This window comes from Gopherus flavomarginatus, chromosome 5 (assembly GCF_025201925.1).
Source record: "Gopherus flavomarginatus isolate rGopFla2 chromosome 5, rGopFla2.mat.asm, whole genome shotgun sequence".
NCBI classification, from domain to species: domain Eukaryota; kingdom Metazoa; phylum Chordata; order Testudines; family Testudinidae; genus Gopherus; species Gopherus flavomarginatus.
Window position 1 is genome coordinate 117,822,747 of NC_066621.1, and position 14,839 is coordinate 117,837,585.

Genomic DNA, 14,839 nt, shown 5'->3' on the forward strand with positions numbered 1-14,839 from the left:
TAAAGGGGTGAAACAGAACAAAGGGGAGAGAGGAGCCATCATGAAGAATCCCCTAGCTACCACCTGAGCTGAAACAAGAGCTATACCGGGGAAAGAATTGTGCCCAGGCCTGCAAGGTGTCCAGTCTGAGGAAAAAACTTACTGAAGCATCTCTGAAGGTGAGATTATCTGTATTCAGTTTGATTAGTCATAGATTTGCGCATTTTATTTTATTGTGCTTGGTGACTTACTTTGTTCTGTCTGTTACTACTTGGAACCACTTAAATCCTACTTTCTGTATTTAATAAAATCACTTTTTACTTATTAATTGACCTAGAGTATGTATTAATACCTGGGGGAACAAACAGCTGTGCATATCTCTCTATCAGTGTTATAGAGGGCGAACAATTTATGAGTTTACCCTGTATAAGCTTTATACAGGATAAAATGAATGTATTTGGGTTTAGACCCCATTGGGAGTTGGGCATCTGAGTGTTAAAGACAGGAACACTTCTGTTAGCTGCTTTCAGGTAAACCTGCAGCTTTGGGGCAAATAATTCAGACCCTGGGTCTTTGTTGGAGCAGACAAAAGTGTCTGGCTCAGCAAGACGGGGTGCTGGGGTCCTGAGCTGGCAGGGAAAGCAGGGGTAGAAGTAGTCTTGGCACATCAGGTGGCAGCTCCCAGGGGGTTTCTGTGATCCAACCCATCACAACCATCTTCTGCAGTTAGGTGCCGTGGAACTAGTTCCTACACAACACAAGGGGAAGGGATTCTACTCCCATTACCTCTTAACCCAGAAGAAAAACGGAGACCCATTCTAGATCTCAGAAAGTTCAACAAGTTTGTACAAGCCCCCAGATTCAAGGTGGTCACAATGACCACAGTAATACCAGCACTGTAAACGGGGGACTGGCTCTCAACCCTCAACCTACAAGACACCTACTTCCACATCACCATACATCCCGCTCACAGAAGGTTCCTCCGGTTCACAGTGGGAAGTGACCACTACCAATACAGAGTTCTATCATTTGGCCTTTCCATTGCACCGAGAGTCTCCTCAAACCCTTGTGGTAGTGGCAACACATTTGCGCAAACAAGGGATTATAATATTTCCACATCTGGACGACTGCCTACTCAAAGGCCACACTCTATCAGAAACAATCGAAATCACTCAACGGACGATCCATCTCTTCCAGAATTTAGGGCTACAGATAAATGAACAAAAATCAATCCTATTTCCGGTACAACAACTGGACTTCATCAGAGCCCACCTAGATGCCATAGAGGCCAGGGCATCATTACCGATTAACAGATTCATGACACTGACCAACCTTATCTCAGTAGTCATGAACAGACCACAGATATTGGCACATACCTGCTTACTTGAACAGGAGCCTCACAATGCCACCAAAAATCAAGGAATTCCTACACTGGTGGACACAACCAGACAATGTATGTTCAGGGGTCCTCTTACACCAGGATCCAGCATCCATGCTAATTACAACATATGCCTTGATTGGCTGGGGTGCCCACCTGGATCAGCATACAATTCAAGGGAGATGGTCTTCTATGCAGACTCAATTACACATCAACCTCCTCAAACTATGTGCGGTTCACAATGCCTGTCTTCACTTCCTCCCATTGATAAAGAACGAAACACTACACATGGTGACCGAAAACATCACCTGTATGTTCTATATAAATTGACAGGGAGGATCCCGCTCTCACTCCGTATGCATAAAGGCCATAAAGTTTTGGAACTGGTGCATAAACCACAACATACACATTCCAGCATCCTACCTCCCCGGTTACCAGAACACGACAGTAGACATATTGAGCAGACAATTTTCCCAGTATCATGAATGGGAACTGAACAATCTGTATTCCAATGATGGGACTATCCAAAAGACAGTAGCTCTCTCGCACAGCTGAGTCTACAGGTAAACAAACAAAAATCAACAGTCACATCCATTCAGAGACGAGTTCATCTGCAGTCCACGATATATGTTCACACTTCCTACCCTTAATCAAGGACAAGGCTATAAAAGTGCTGACAGACAATGCTACTTGTATGTGTTTTATAAAACGCCAAGGAGGGGCACAGTCACACTCCCTGTGCACAGAAGCGATGCAACTATGGAATTGGTGCATCCGCTACATCAACATCTCAACCTCTTACCTACCAGGATGCCAAAACACCACAGCAGGTGCACTGAGCAGAAAATTTTCCCAGGACCTGAGTGGGAAATGAACACCAGGGTACTTTAGAACATATTCAGATGCTAAGGGTTCCCAACTATAGATCTCTTTGCGAAAAACCAGCCAAGTGCCCTTACTTCTGCTCCAGAGCAGGACTGAGACCATGATCTCTTGATGATGCTTTTCTCCTCAAATGGGATACACATCTACTATATACTTTCCCTACAACCTCTCTCCTAGCCAGGATCATACACAAGATAAGGACTGACAACTCCAAAGTCATCTTGATAGCCTCCATGTGGCCCAGGCAAACATGGCTTCCTTACCTCCTGAAGATGGCTGTGTGCCACCACACTTCCACTTCTATCTTATGTCCTGTCTCTCAGTGTGGCCCGGGTCTATCATCCGAACCTAGCAAGACTCCACCTGAAGTCATGGCTACGCCATGTTTCCAAGACAATGAAATGACTGTTAGGAGGAGATAAGAGACATTCTTTTAAACAGCAGAAGGTCTACTACCTGGTATACCTACCTTCACAAATGGAAGAGAGTCTATACATGATGGCAGTATAGGTAAACTATGACAACTACCTCTCCTTTAACAGTGGTATTGGATTACATCGTGGAACTCAAGAAGTTGGGTTTCTCAATGAACTCCATTACACCTTGGGGTAGTCACAGCATTCTACTACAAAGTGGACGAGTTCTCAATGTTCGCCCACCCTACCATTAAACAATCTCTCTAGGGTCTTCTTAACCTCTATGCAGAAATATGAGCCCCCACTCCATCATGGGACCTCAATCTGGTGCTGCAGTGCCTTATGGAGCCCCCTTTTGAACCATTAGCAACATGCTCACTTCTTGATGAAGGCGGCCTTCCTTGTCACTATCACATCCACCCAACGAGTGGGAGAACTGGAGGACTTCATGGCACATCCCCCATACACAATATTTTTCAAAAATAAAGTTACCCTACGAGCACACCCCGAGTTTCTACCTAAAATATTTTAATTGTTCATTTGGATTATCCCATTCATCTCCTATCATTTTCCAAAAAAAAATTCGCGGGAACAAACAAGAAGCAACGCTTCATACCCTAGACACCCATAGGGCACTAGCTTTTTACATTGAGAGGACAGAGTCTTTCAGAAAGTCACCAAAGTGATTTCTTCCATCACAGAACGATATAAGGGAGACACCAGACCCAAACAAAGGCTGTTAAAATGGATCCCCGGTTGCACAGACTTTTGCCATTGCCATCATCAGATACAACCCCAGCGAGGGACACTCATTCTACCAGAGCACTCTCTACATCAATAGCTTTCCTCAATAATATGCCTGTAATGGACATCTCCAAAGCGGCCACCTGGGCAACAGTCCATACCTTCACACAACACTATACCATAGAGCACACTCGGCATCAGAAGCTCTACTTGGAATTATGGTTTTATCAACTGCCATGCAACTATGAAGCCCCTCCCTTCCACAGAGGAGCACTGCTCTACAGTCACCTAAAGTGGAGCAGCCACAGGGACACTCGTCAATGAAGAAGAGAAGATTACTCATCCTGTGCAGTAACTGAGGTTCTTCGAGATGGTTGTCCCCATGGGTGCTTCACTACCCTCCTTCCTCCCCTCTACTTTGGAGTTTGTTCACACTAGAGGCTCTGCAGTAGAGAAGGAATCCAGGGAGGGTTGATCACACAGCGCTACATAATTGCCTGAGGCAGTGCAAGATAGAGACCATGCATGTGTGACCCAATCAGACACTGTTACTAAAAATCTATAATTACAAGTGCAGGAGCAGAGAATCACCTAAAGTGTAGCGCCCACAGGGACAACCATCTCAAAGAACCTCAGTTACTGCACAGGGTGAGTAACCTTCTCTTACTTCTACTGTATTGTACGTGGTCCTTTGATACCTTGCTACCAATACAGGAATTGACTGTGCCCCTCCACTGAACTGGATGTCTTTTTGTGGCATTGATTTACTCTTGGTTTGCAGTAGAGAACAATAGGCCAAAAAATTAGGGTGAATAGGTTGAGAGTGTGGCAAGACTCATGGGAATTGAAGGGGGGAAGGACAGAGCCAGAGCAGGGAGAAGCAACTACTGCAAACAATTTGGGAGTGGCGAGATTAAGAAGGGGAAACAGATCTGTGTTTATACAGAGCACAAGAACTTTGTAGTTGTTATAAATGAAGTGTGGGGGAGGAGGGCTCCCTTTTATGGACACCCAGTCAGCCAGTTAGCTATAAAATCCCTGTTAGTAGCTGTTCTCTACTTGCTTTACCTGTAAAGGGTTAAAAAAGGCCCATAGGTTAAAAAGAAGAGAATGGGCACCTGACCAAAAGAGCCAATGGGAGGTCTAGAACTTTTTTAAATTGGGGGAAAACTTCCCCTTTCTCTATCCTTTGCTGTTCTCCGGAGAGAGGGAACAAAGCAGGGACAGGACTGAAACTATGCTGTAAAAAGCTTTAAAACAGGTATGAAAAATCATCAAATCATACCTAGAACTACTTGTGAACCCCAGATATGTAGGTAGATGAGGAATGTCTAGGAAGATGCGATTAGGGTTATTTCTTTTATTTCTTATCAGCTTGTGGACTCCTCTGTGCTAACCCCCAAATGCTTTTGTTTTGCTTGTAACCTTTATGCTGAACCTCAGAAGAGCTATCTTGATGCTTAATTTTTGTAATTGTTTGTTTTTTTTAAGACCTAGCAAAAAGACTAAGTTTTTAAGAACAGGATTGGGGTTTTGTGTCCTAAGAGGTTTGTGCATATGTTGTTTAATTAGCTGTTGGCAACAGCAAATTTCCTTTGTTTTCTGTCTCAGCTCTTCCCCGGAGGGGGGGTGAAAGAGCTTGAGGGTACCCGACAGGAAGGAATTCCCAAGTGCACCTTCCTGGGTTCTAAAAATTGTGGGGGGGGTGCACTTGGGTGGTGGCAGCATCTACCCATCCAAGGTCAGAGAAAAGCTATAACCTTGGGAGTTTAATACCAGCTTGGGGTGGCCAGTATTGTTTTTTAGAATCCTTGCAGACCCTCACCTTCTGCACTCAAAGTGCCAGAGCAGAGGTAAATAAGGGGAAACAGATCTGGGTTTATCCAGAGCACAGTGACTTTGTAGTGGTGTTGGATGGGAAGGTAAATCTCTGTCTTCTCTGTTGCATGGGGCAGACAGTAGGGGTCACACTGGCCTCCCCAAGCCTGTCTCTCCTTCCTAGTGAGGCTGCTCACCAGCCTTTTCATGCAGGGAGATTTCACTCAAATGCTTGCAGCTGTGGGCAGCCCTTTTGTGTTACCTACCCAGGCAGGGTTTTGTGACATGGTGCTGTTGCTTTCTTGAGCCTACATAGTCCAGTAAGCCAAACTGGACTTGTGCCCAGAAAAGGTGGGGAAGGGGGCAGGTTGGTCTTCACTTGTCAGCTGTCCCTGTTTGCTAATGTCATCCACTCTAGGATATATATATTGTCTATCAATTTACCTCCTTTCAGATTCAAGCTGTATGTTACCAAGGGAAGCATGGGCAACACTGTAGGATTGGAAAGTCCCTCTGCATGGAGCCAAGAGAGATGAGTTTCTAGGGTTATCAGCCCATGTAGGAAGGAGGAAGGTCTTGCATTTAAGACTGGAATTCAAGAGATTTGGTTTCCTAGCTCTACCACAGACTCACTATGTTATCTTAGGCAAATCACATGGCCTTTGTGCTTCAGTGCCCTATCTGTGAAATGGAGATGCAACTTCCTTGTTGCACAGAAGTGCTCTGAGGATAAATTCATTAATGTTTATGAAGTGCTCAGATGTTAGTCATAGAGGACATGGTAGTACCTGGATACATAGCCAGACAGACTTGTGTTCTAACAACTCCTGGGAAGTGGAGGATAAAGGGATTCAGTCTGTTATACATGGTGACTCAGTCTCATGAATCTTTTGAACAAAGAGACTCAATTATCGTAGTCTGGGGATTGAGACAATCTCATTCCAAGCCTATTTCTAAAGTTCCTTTCGCTAACAAGAAACCTGTCCCTCTTTGTCACCTAGCACCCATTTGAGGATGGTGAACAGGCCAGCAACAGCCTCAAAGGGGAATGCCCCATGGATTTACTTAGATTGTTTAATATTTGTATTGCAGTAGTGCCCAGTGGCCGCTCTGAAGAAAGGGACTCATCAATTTCTACATATGCCTAGGAATGCCCCTCGCTGCATGAGCCTTCAAGACATCCAGGCACAAAGAACTCGTGAAATATGAGTTCATGTTAGTGTATGTGGAAGAGCCACTTGTGTTACATGGTTACATGCGAAAAGAGAGGCAAAGGAGTCTCTGTGGAGCAGGAGGATGAGTGCCGAGATTGGATGGGTGGCTTGTGTGACTTCATTTCCCTTCCATTGCACTGGCATTAATATAGCAGGTGAATACAGAGGGACAATAGGATGCTGAATGCAGATTTCTGGACCAGTAACCAGTCCAAGTGCACATAATTGGCATTCTGGTTCCAAGTGCTTTTATTTTTAATAAACACAGCTCCCAACAAGTGGTGTTCAAATCTAGAAGCAAACTGATTTCCTAAATATACAGGAAAAGCTTTGCCCACCTGAATAACCAAAAAACATGACCTATTCAAAACAAACATGCTGCATTGCTAGACCTTCTGGATTTTTTTTTAAAATGAACATCAAATAATTTTTTTTAAGTAAAAGAAGTGAAGATGACATCAGAGTTTTGCCTTAACCTATCAAAGTGGGAAAATGCAGAGCTCAGGATTAAACTCCATTCTGAACAGTGGAAGGAAAAAATTCTTTCCCATCCCCCAAATTATTCATTCAGAGAGCTCACCCCTGCAGCAATGAGCCCCTCAGCTCCTTCTTTTGGGGGGCTAGAGGTTCCTGACCAGCAAGCAAGGGAGGAAAAGACACAGAATGGAAGAGACCAAATATACTGAAGAGGAAAAAGAAGACTCAGTAGCATGGCTGTGGGAGGATGTTGTGAGGAGCAGATGAGTCAGGCAGAGAGCCAGTCATAAGCAGCTGAAGGGGTAGTTATTATCCAGGGGATGGTGAGAAGTATTTATGGCTTTTAAGCTGTTAGTTTATTCAGACAGGCTTAGCGTATTGATCTATGCATTTGTGTGTAGCTCTTGTGTGGTTTGCAGTCTGACAGGGAGTTCCAGATTTCTAGTGCTAATTACTTCTGCATCCACTGGGTCAGTGCAGTGGTGTTTTACACTCTGAATGCCCCTCTGAGGTCACTCACAGGCTTTTCCTTGTGTCTTTTCCAGCTCCTACTCGCAGTGATGGATTAACCCTGAGCACCAGGTGAGAAGCCCAATGCACTGCTCCTGAGTGCTAGGCAAGGGATGAAGCAGCAGTGACTGTGCATCACACTACCATTCCTTTAACACCCAGATGAGGTTGACAGTGAGGCCCTGCTGCACATTCCAAAGAACTCTCTGAGGAGAGGAGAGAAGTTACATGTCTGTGGGAACTGGTGGTAAGGCTCCAAGCTGAGGGCCACCATTCCCTCTCAGAGCTTCTGCCACTGAGCCCCCAGGATTCCTTCTCCTCTCCCACACCTCCTTCCATCCACCAGCCATAGAGACACTCACATAAGACAGAGGTCTTCTAGCTGTCTGCATAGTGCTTCCCAAGGTCCAGGTTTGAAGATGAAGTCTCATCCACTCAGCCATTTCAGCCCATCCTAGTCCTGTAACAGACACAGTTCTCTACCCTCTATGAGCACTGCTCACACCACATGACAACCAATGACAGAAGACAAACAGACCATGTGACGAGAGACATCCTCATTGGCTGCCATCTTGAATTTTGGCAGGAAGCCATGGAAATACTCAGTTTGAATAAAGTAATTTCATTTTGTTTGTATGGTTTATATTTTCAGTTATTTTAAAATCTGACTGTAATGTCATGTTGTTTCATTGCTGGAGGTTTGTATTTGGTGTGGCTTATTTTTGTATTTTACTTTCTCCTCCCATTTATTTCTGCTTTCTAAACTTTTTCATGATTGGCTGATGTTTCCAGAACCAGACCTGAAGCCCAAGAGACAGGTGGCTTCTATCAGCTGCAGTAGGGGCTTGTTGCACCACTCCAGTCAAAGTTTGGCTAATGCTATGAAGATAATTCTGCCTGCATTAGAGGAGTGCATCAGCAGCTGGAGATTGCATAGGGTTGAAAACCCACTGCTCCCTAAAATGCAGAGCAAATATCTTCAGGCCCTGCTCAGCTTCTAGGTTCATTAAATAACCAACAAGATTTTCCCATATTTTCCATATTCTTTCTCCTGTCAGACAGCCAAATGGAACAATTATAACAGACCATTTTCCCGAGCAACACACAGGCTCCTACTGTTTATATTGGACCCCACACTGAACAACAGGCTGCTAAGATCTGGTCTCTCTCCTTCCCGGTTACATTTGCCTCCCTATCATTCCTGCAGTACACACTGCAGTTCCAGTAATCAGTGCTACTAGGTCCTCCTCAGGTGACTGGCAGACAAGTGATGGACAGGATGAAGGATATATCAGAAGAAAGAAGTCTTCCTGCTACTTGGGGTCCCTGCTGCTAGTGCTCTCAGGACCTGGTTTCCACTCTGCCTTAGTGAGGAGAAGTTGCTGATGCTCACCCCTCAGGCAATGCCTGGAAAAATGGAAAAACAAAGATAAATAAGAGGGTCCACATCAACTGCTGTATCTGCAATGGCCACTGGCAGCAGCAGATGGCATGTGCCAGTAATGTGTGAAAACAGACTTCCAGCTCCCATATTAACTGTCTGCAGAGCCTAGTAGTGCAAGTGACCATTCCCTTCTCTGTCTGTTTAATTTCTGATCAGAAGCTAGCAGGCTACCTCAGTTAGGCCTCAGGGAAATCAGAATCTCTACAGCTTCCCTGCCACTCACTCTAACTATAGAGGTTAGTCCTCTACTAAACACCACAAGAGCAAGAAGCTCTCACAAACAAAGCAGAGAGCCCAGCTCTCATGTAAGGAAGCCCGACAGATCTTCCTTCCCTGAGAAGCCAAAGAGAAATCCAAGTCCATCTCCCCTGGAGTCTCTGTGGAGGAGGAGAAAGTTCTTCATCCTCTTCAGAGTCAGATTCTGACTTTGAAATTGCCTCCCTGAGGAGTTTTAATGTGTAGTACATGAGCCACAGAACTGGAGGTGATGGTCAAGGCTCTGAGCTGGTCAGAGTATTCTTTCCCTTCTGTTAAAGTGAAAGAATATTCCTGACATTTACAAAAAGTGTTTTACCCATTGTTTTCAATCTAAAGTGAAGATTTGCTTATGTTTGGGGAGACCCTGGTGAGAAAACTCTGTGGTTCTATTCAGTGAATCAGATAGACTCCCTAAAGAGGAGAGTAATATCTGGGCCTCCTCACTAAAAATCCATGCCAAGAGTGCAGTGTTCTCTAAGAAGAATGATGTTCCTTGGGAAGGGGCAACTTCTGTATCTGACCTGTTCAGACAAAAAAATGGAATTGGCCTTAAAGAAAGCAAAGAAAAGACAGACTCCTAAGCTCAGTACACTTCTACCCCAAAGCCAACAAACTTCTTTAGTGGAACATAATACCTTTACTGACCTAATTTCCACAGCTTGAATACTACAATAGCTACCAAAGGGAAAGAGTAAGTCCTTGGGCAAATCCTTATACTAACAAATCAAGTTACTGACTTCCTGCAGCCATGTCCCCAGGTTCCTTTGGAGATAGAATTAACTAGTTCCTCAGACAGGGAAAATACCAGACAAATGAGTTCCTTCCATCATTTCAAATGGTTAATAGAATTTGCCTCACTTTCCTCACGCTCAAGAAACGTTTTCTCCTTATGCCTCTGACCTTTCAAAAAGGAGATGATGTAAGCAAATGTTCCCAGCACCTCACCTCTTCCTGTCTGTTAAGGACAGTTTGATGAAAGCCTTTTCTCTCTTGTTTCTAGTACCAGAAATTCAAGATGGAATCTCTTTGGCCTAATATCAGCTGGAGAATTCTTAGCATCCACAGACATGCAAAAGTCATGTCTCCATATACCGATCACTAGCATCTCATGAGAAATACCTAGGAATGAAAATAGCAGCAGGTGCTGCCATAAATTGTGGCTCTGCAAATTTTCACAAAGATTCTGATTGTAGCCAACCAATGATGCTGGGTTGAAGGCAGTTGGAATTAGTAAAAAATAAAAATTACTTTAAAATGATGTATAGTCATCACATTGTGCTTATTGCTAAGGTATGCTACAGTCAGATTTTACCACCATTTCCTTTGTCCTACCTCCCCTTTCTTTCTATTGTGTGTTACACTCATTTCCTGCTCTTCAAGACACGGGTTGTGTCTTTCTATGTTTTTGTACAACACTTAGCACAAAGGGGTCCAGATTCTAATTGAGGTATTTGGGTATTATTGCAATACAAATAATAAATGGTAGTAATATAGTATGGTAGCAGGTGCCCTTCACTGGTAAGGAGATCAAGTTCTGTCATATTTAGATAGTTGGTAAGTCAATCTCTTCCAAAGGCTCTGCTTGTGGTTTAGAAAATGTTATTTTCTTTCACCCATGGGCTTTATCATAAATCATTGCGCACACTCTGGAACTATCAGAGGATCTTGTCCCTTTACAAGCCTGTTTCATCACCTTAGAAAGCCCACAAATGTTTGTCTCATGAAAGGCTCTAGAATATTGTTTCACTAGTGACCAAGACATCCTCTAAGTACCATACTGTCCTGCAGCTCCTTGGCTCACAGCAAATCATTACTTTCTTCTGCTCTCACAATAGGACTAATTTCATTTTCTGCAGAAGAAAACCCTTCCAGAAGAATGTCAGGAAATCTCTGCTCTGGTGAGACACGCCTGCTACTTTTCTCAAGGGATTTTCATGCTCACATCCTGCCTGGACCATAGTAATGACAGATGCCAGTTTCCTTGCCAAGAGAGTTCGTATGAACCAGATAAGTGCTCAAAGAACCAGAAGCATCTTTATAGGAGCAGACTGAAAATGAAAGCAGTTCACCTGCTACTTCTGCATCACACGCCATTCTACATTACACTTTTTGCATCAGTCCATTTAGACAATACTGTGGTGGTTTCTTACCACATGTATGGGGGCGGGGGAACATTGTAGCTCTTCTCCTACCACTCTGAAATGGGCAGAAGAGAATCTTGTGACATTCACAGCAGTCCACATAGCTGAGAAAGTCAGCATCAGAGCAATTTGGCTTGGCAGTTCCAGCATACATCACAGGGAATGGAGCTTCAATCCACAAGTATTTCACCAGATGTGCAGGATGTGGGAAATTCTAATAATACACGTTTGCCACAAGCCACAGCTGTAAAGTGCCTCAGTTCTGCCGCAGATATAGGGGCCTCTTGCACTAGGGATAGACACATTCTTTGTTCCCTGAAATTGCAGCCTGCTGTGAACCTTCCCTCCGTTCTCCCTCTTTCCCCAGGTGCTGAGAAAAGTACAAAAGGACAAGATGAAGTGGATTCTCATAATTCCAGGTTAACCATGGAACAACCTGTGTGTGCAACTGTCCTTAGCCAAGCCCTGGACTCTTCATTTCATAATCAATAGGAACTGATTCACGATGATAAGAACATCCTTCTCTTATGGATATAGCTTGTGAGACTGACCCTGAAGTGCCAAGTTCTCCCTGACTCAGACATTAATGTCCTTCTTAAGTCTCTAACACAAGCAACCAGTGGCAAGTACAACCTAGTCTGAAAAGCTTTCTCCTTATGAGTTTCTAATACAGTTAGTTCCCTCTCTGGGTGCTAAATACCTGATTTTAAAATATTTTTTCCAGTGCAGCCTAGAGAAAAGCCCTAGTACCTGAAAAGACCTGGCTGCTGTGTTTTAGTTCTCTCGAATCTAGTGCCACCTTCCTTGTGCAACATCCTGTACTTAGGAGTGTTCTAAAAGCAGCCAAGCAACTGAAGTCCAAATTCCATGCAATCCACCTCCCTGGAGGAGCCCAAGATGGTCCAGAATACAGTGCCATCCGCCTTTTAAATCTGTGGACACAGGTGGCATTTTCAATTGCAATTCCATCAGATAGAAGATTAGGAGAAATCACAACCATTTGATGCAATTTTTAATTTGCTGCCTTTCTTCTTGTGCTCAGCTGAATTCCCAAGACAAATCCCAGCTTTCACACTGAGCAAAAGGTGTCCCTTGTCTCCTTTCCTTCAGAGCAACTCAGGATATGACAAAGAAAGGATCCTACATTCATGCAGCATGACCTGAAGGCTCTCACATTTTACCTAGAAAAGACAAAAGTGTTTGTTTCAGATTAGCTGATTCCTTCTGTGGGTTCTGTAGCAATACAGAAATGCAAAGCAGCTTGTGAAGTATTGACTTCTCCAGGGATTTGTTCCCCTGTTCTTGAAGCATCACTCTGAGAAGGGGTCCTTTGTAAACATCCATTGGGCGAGGGCTCAGTTTGCTTCCAGGAGAAAAAGTGGATACTATAGAAGAGATTTGCAAAGCAGCCACCTGGAAGCCTAGCTGCTCCTTTACTAAGCATCATAGGGTGCATATTAGTGACTCATTTTATTCACCTTTTGGGTAACCCATTTTAAGGGCTCCAATTTAAAATTCTAACATGTTTTTTGAGTCAAAGAGTATGTTTTCCCCTCCCTAATTTGTCTAATTATTGCTGCTATGTAAAGATCATTAATATGGGTGCCTGGAGCTCTTGTCAGCCTTCTCAGTTACTGTTGTTCTGCACTGTGTGTGGATTGAGGATGTCACCCTTGTGGGCTCCTTGTGTACTAGCAGCAGTGACCTCTTGAATTTTTCTGAGCCATTCTTCTGCCTGACATCACCTGTGGAGCAGTGTTGGAGAGAGGTGAGCCCCTTAATACAGATTCCAGGAGCTACATGTTGCAGATATCCTTTTAATAAGCGAGGAATCTTTTCTGTACAGTGAAACCGACCCCAGAATTGTCTCCAGCTCTCCAAGTGCTATGGAATCTGTCCTGCATTGAGAACCCAGCTCCACCATCAAAATCTGTCATCACAAACCGTTGACAACAGTGAGCTCCCCTGGGAGGCCATGGCTATTTCGGTCTGCAGTCCAGGTGATGGCTGGAGGCCCCTTTATTCTCTGCCTCTGATGGGATGAGTACCTCAGGTAGTCACACACGACAGTTTAGTGGCAGTCAGAAAGTACAGAAAGGGATTTATGAACTTGAAGAATGGAAGACGTCAAATGTAACAGAGAAAAGTGAGAGAGACCTGAAACTTAGTGAGTTGGAGCAAAGCTGATACTGTTTTCAGTGAAACAAAGGTTTGTGTGAATGGTGTATGCCCCTTATTCCTTTTTTCTTCTAGGTAATCTCATTTCCTTTGTGCACTGAAGTCTGTTGGCAGGAAACCAGAATAGGGGAAGGAGCACACTCCAATTCACACGGGGGATGGGGATGGTCCACTGGTTTCCCATGTGCCTGTTGAATAGCTAGGGCCAATGGAGAGCACAGTCAGCACAGAGAGCAAGGGTCTAGGACAACATTTTTTTCTGTAATGGTTCATATATCATACTCATCGCCATAGTAGCTGAGTGCCTTCTATTAGTGCAATAAGGTAGGTAGTTCCCCTGTGTAACAGTGGAGAACATTGCAACCAGAGTTGCATGGCACCGAGATTCAGACCTAGGTCTTTTGTATGCTACTGTAGAGCATACAAAACATGAGAAACAAGGGGCTGCCACATATTATCATACCAGTGGTCTCCCATATGGCAGTGCAGAGTACTCCTTTCTTCCTCTCTTGTATGTTTCTGAGCGCAGCGTCTGCTACATTGAGATAAGTGATTATGTTGAGCCTACCTAGGTTTGCTTCTGGTGGGGGAGTTATTAGGTGTGTATTCAGTACAGGTAGTGAGGAGCCACTGCTTCTATCTGCTTTCCTACAGTCCACACTTGCTTTCCCCATTGTAGCAGACCACAGGGGAAACAGCTTTCTGCCTTTGCCCTCCTTCCCCAGCCCCAATGTTCTGAAACAACCTGCTCTTGGTACTGGGCTCAGGAATCTATTCAACCTGCCATTAACCAAGTGCTGCTGGGTTATCTCACAGCTGATCTGTAACCAAACAGCCCTCTCCTCAATCCCCATTTACATATAGGAAAGCTGAGTCCCAGAGAGGGGAGATGACTTGTCTTTGACCGCATGGCAAAGCAGTGGCAGAATACAAGCCAGTTTGTCACACTCTGAGGCCTATGATTTAACCACTAAGTCATCCATGCCACTCTTGACTCAGCCTGCCATTCCAGGAAGCAGCTCCCCAGATAGGAGGAGAGGTGAGGGTCTAGTGGTCTGCGGGCCAGATTGAGAGCCAGGAACTCCTAAATTCTAATTCTTTTTCTGCCACTAGCACCCTCTGTAGCATTGGGAAGTCATGTCCCCACTCTGAGCCTTACGTTTCTCCATTTGCCAGCATTAATTAGTGAATGTTTGTGAAGTGCTGTGTCAAGTATTAGAAGGCATTGTGCTCTAGTTCATCCCCTTGTAGCCTCCTCCCCCCCCCTTTTTTTTTTTTTTTTAGAGAAAAGGAGCCCTTCAGTTGAATGGGCAGCAGGGCCAATCCCAAGGCCAAAGAGGAATGATAACCAGAGAGCAGGCTCCAACTTGTAAACCAAAACCTCCCAGGGGGTTGCT

General features: G+C 44.4%; 1 protein-coding gene across 8 annotated transcripts in view; it reads left to right on the forward strand.

Annotated features, from left to right (window-relative positions):
• The window catches only part of TTLL5 (tubulin tyrosine ligase like 5), a 234,727-nt gene extending 226,674 nt beyond the window's left edge, over positions 1-8,053 (forward strand). For all 8 annotated transcript variants that reach the window (XM_050955655.1, XM_050955657.1, XM_050955660.1 and 5 more), the window contains one exon: positions 7,457-8,053. The gene's annotated coding sequence lies outside the window, so the exon portion shown is untranslated. The remainder of the gene's footprint in view (positions 1-7,456) is intronic.
• Positions 8,054-14,839: the final 6,786 nt, after the last annotated feature.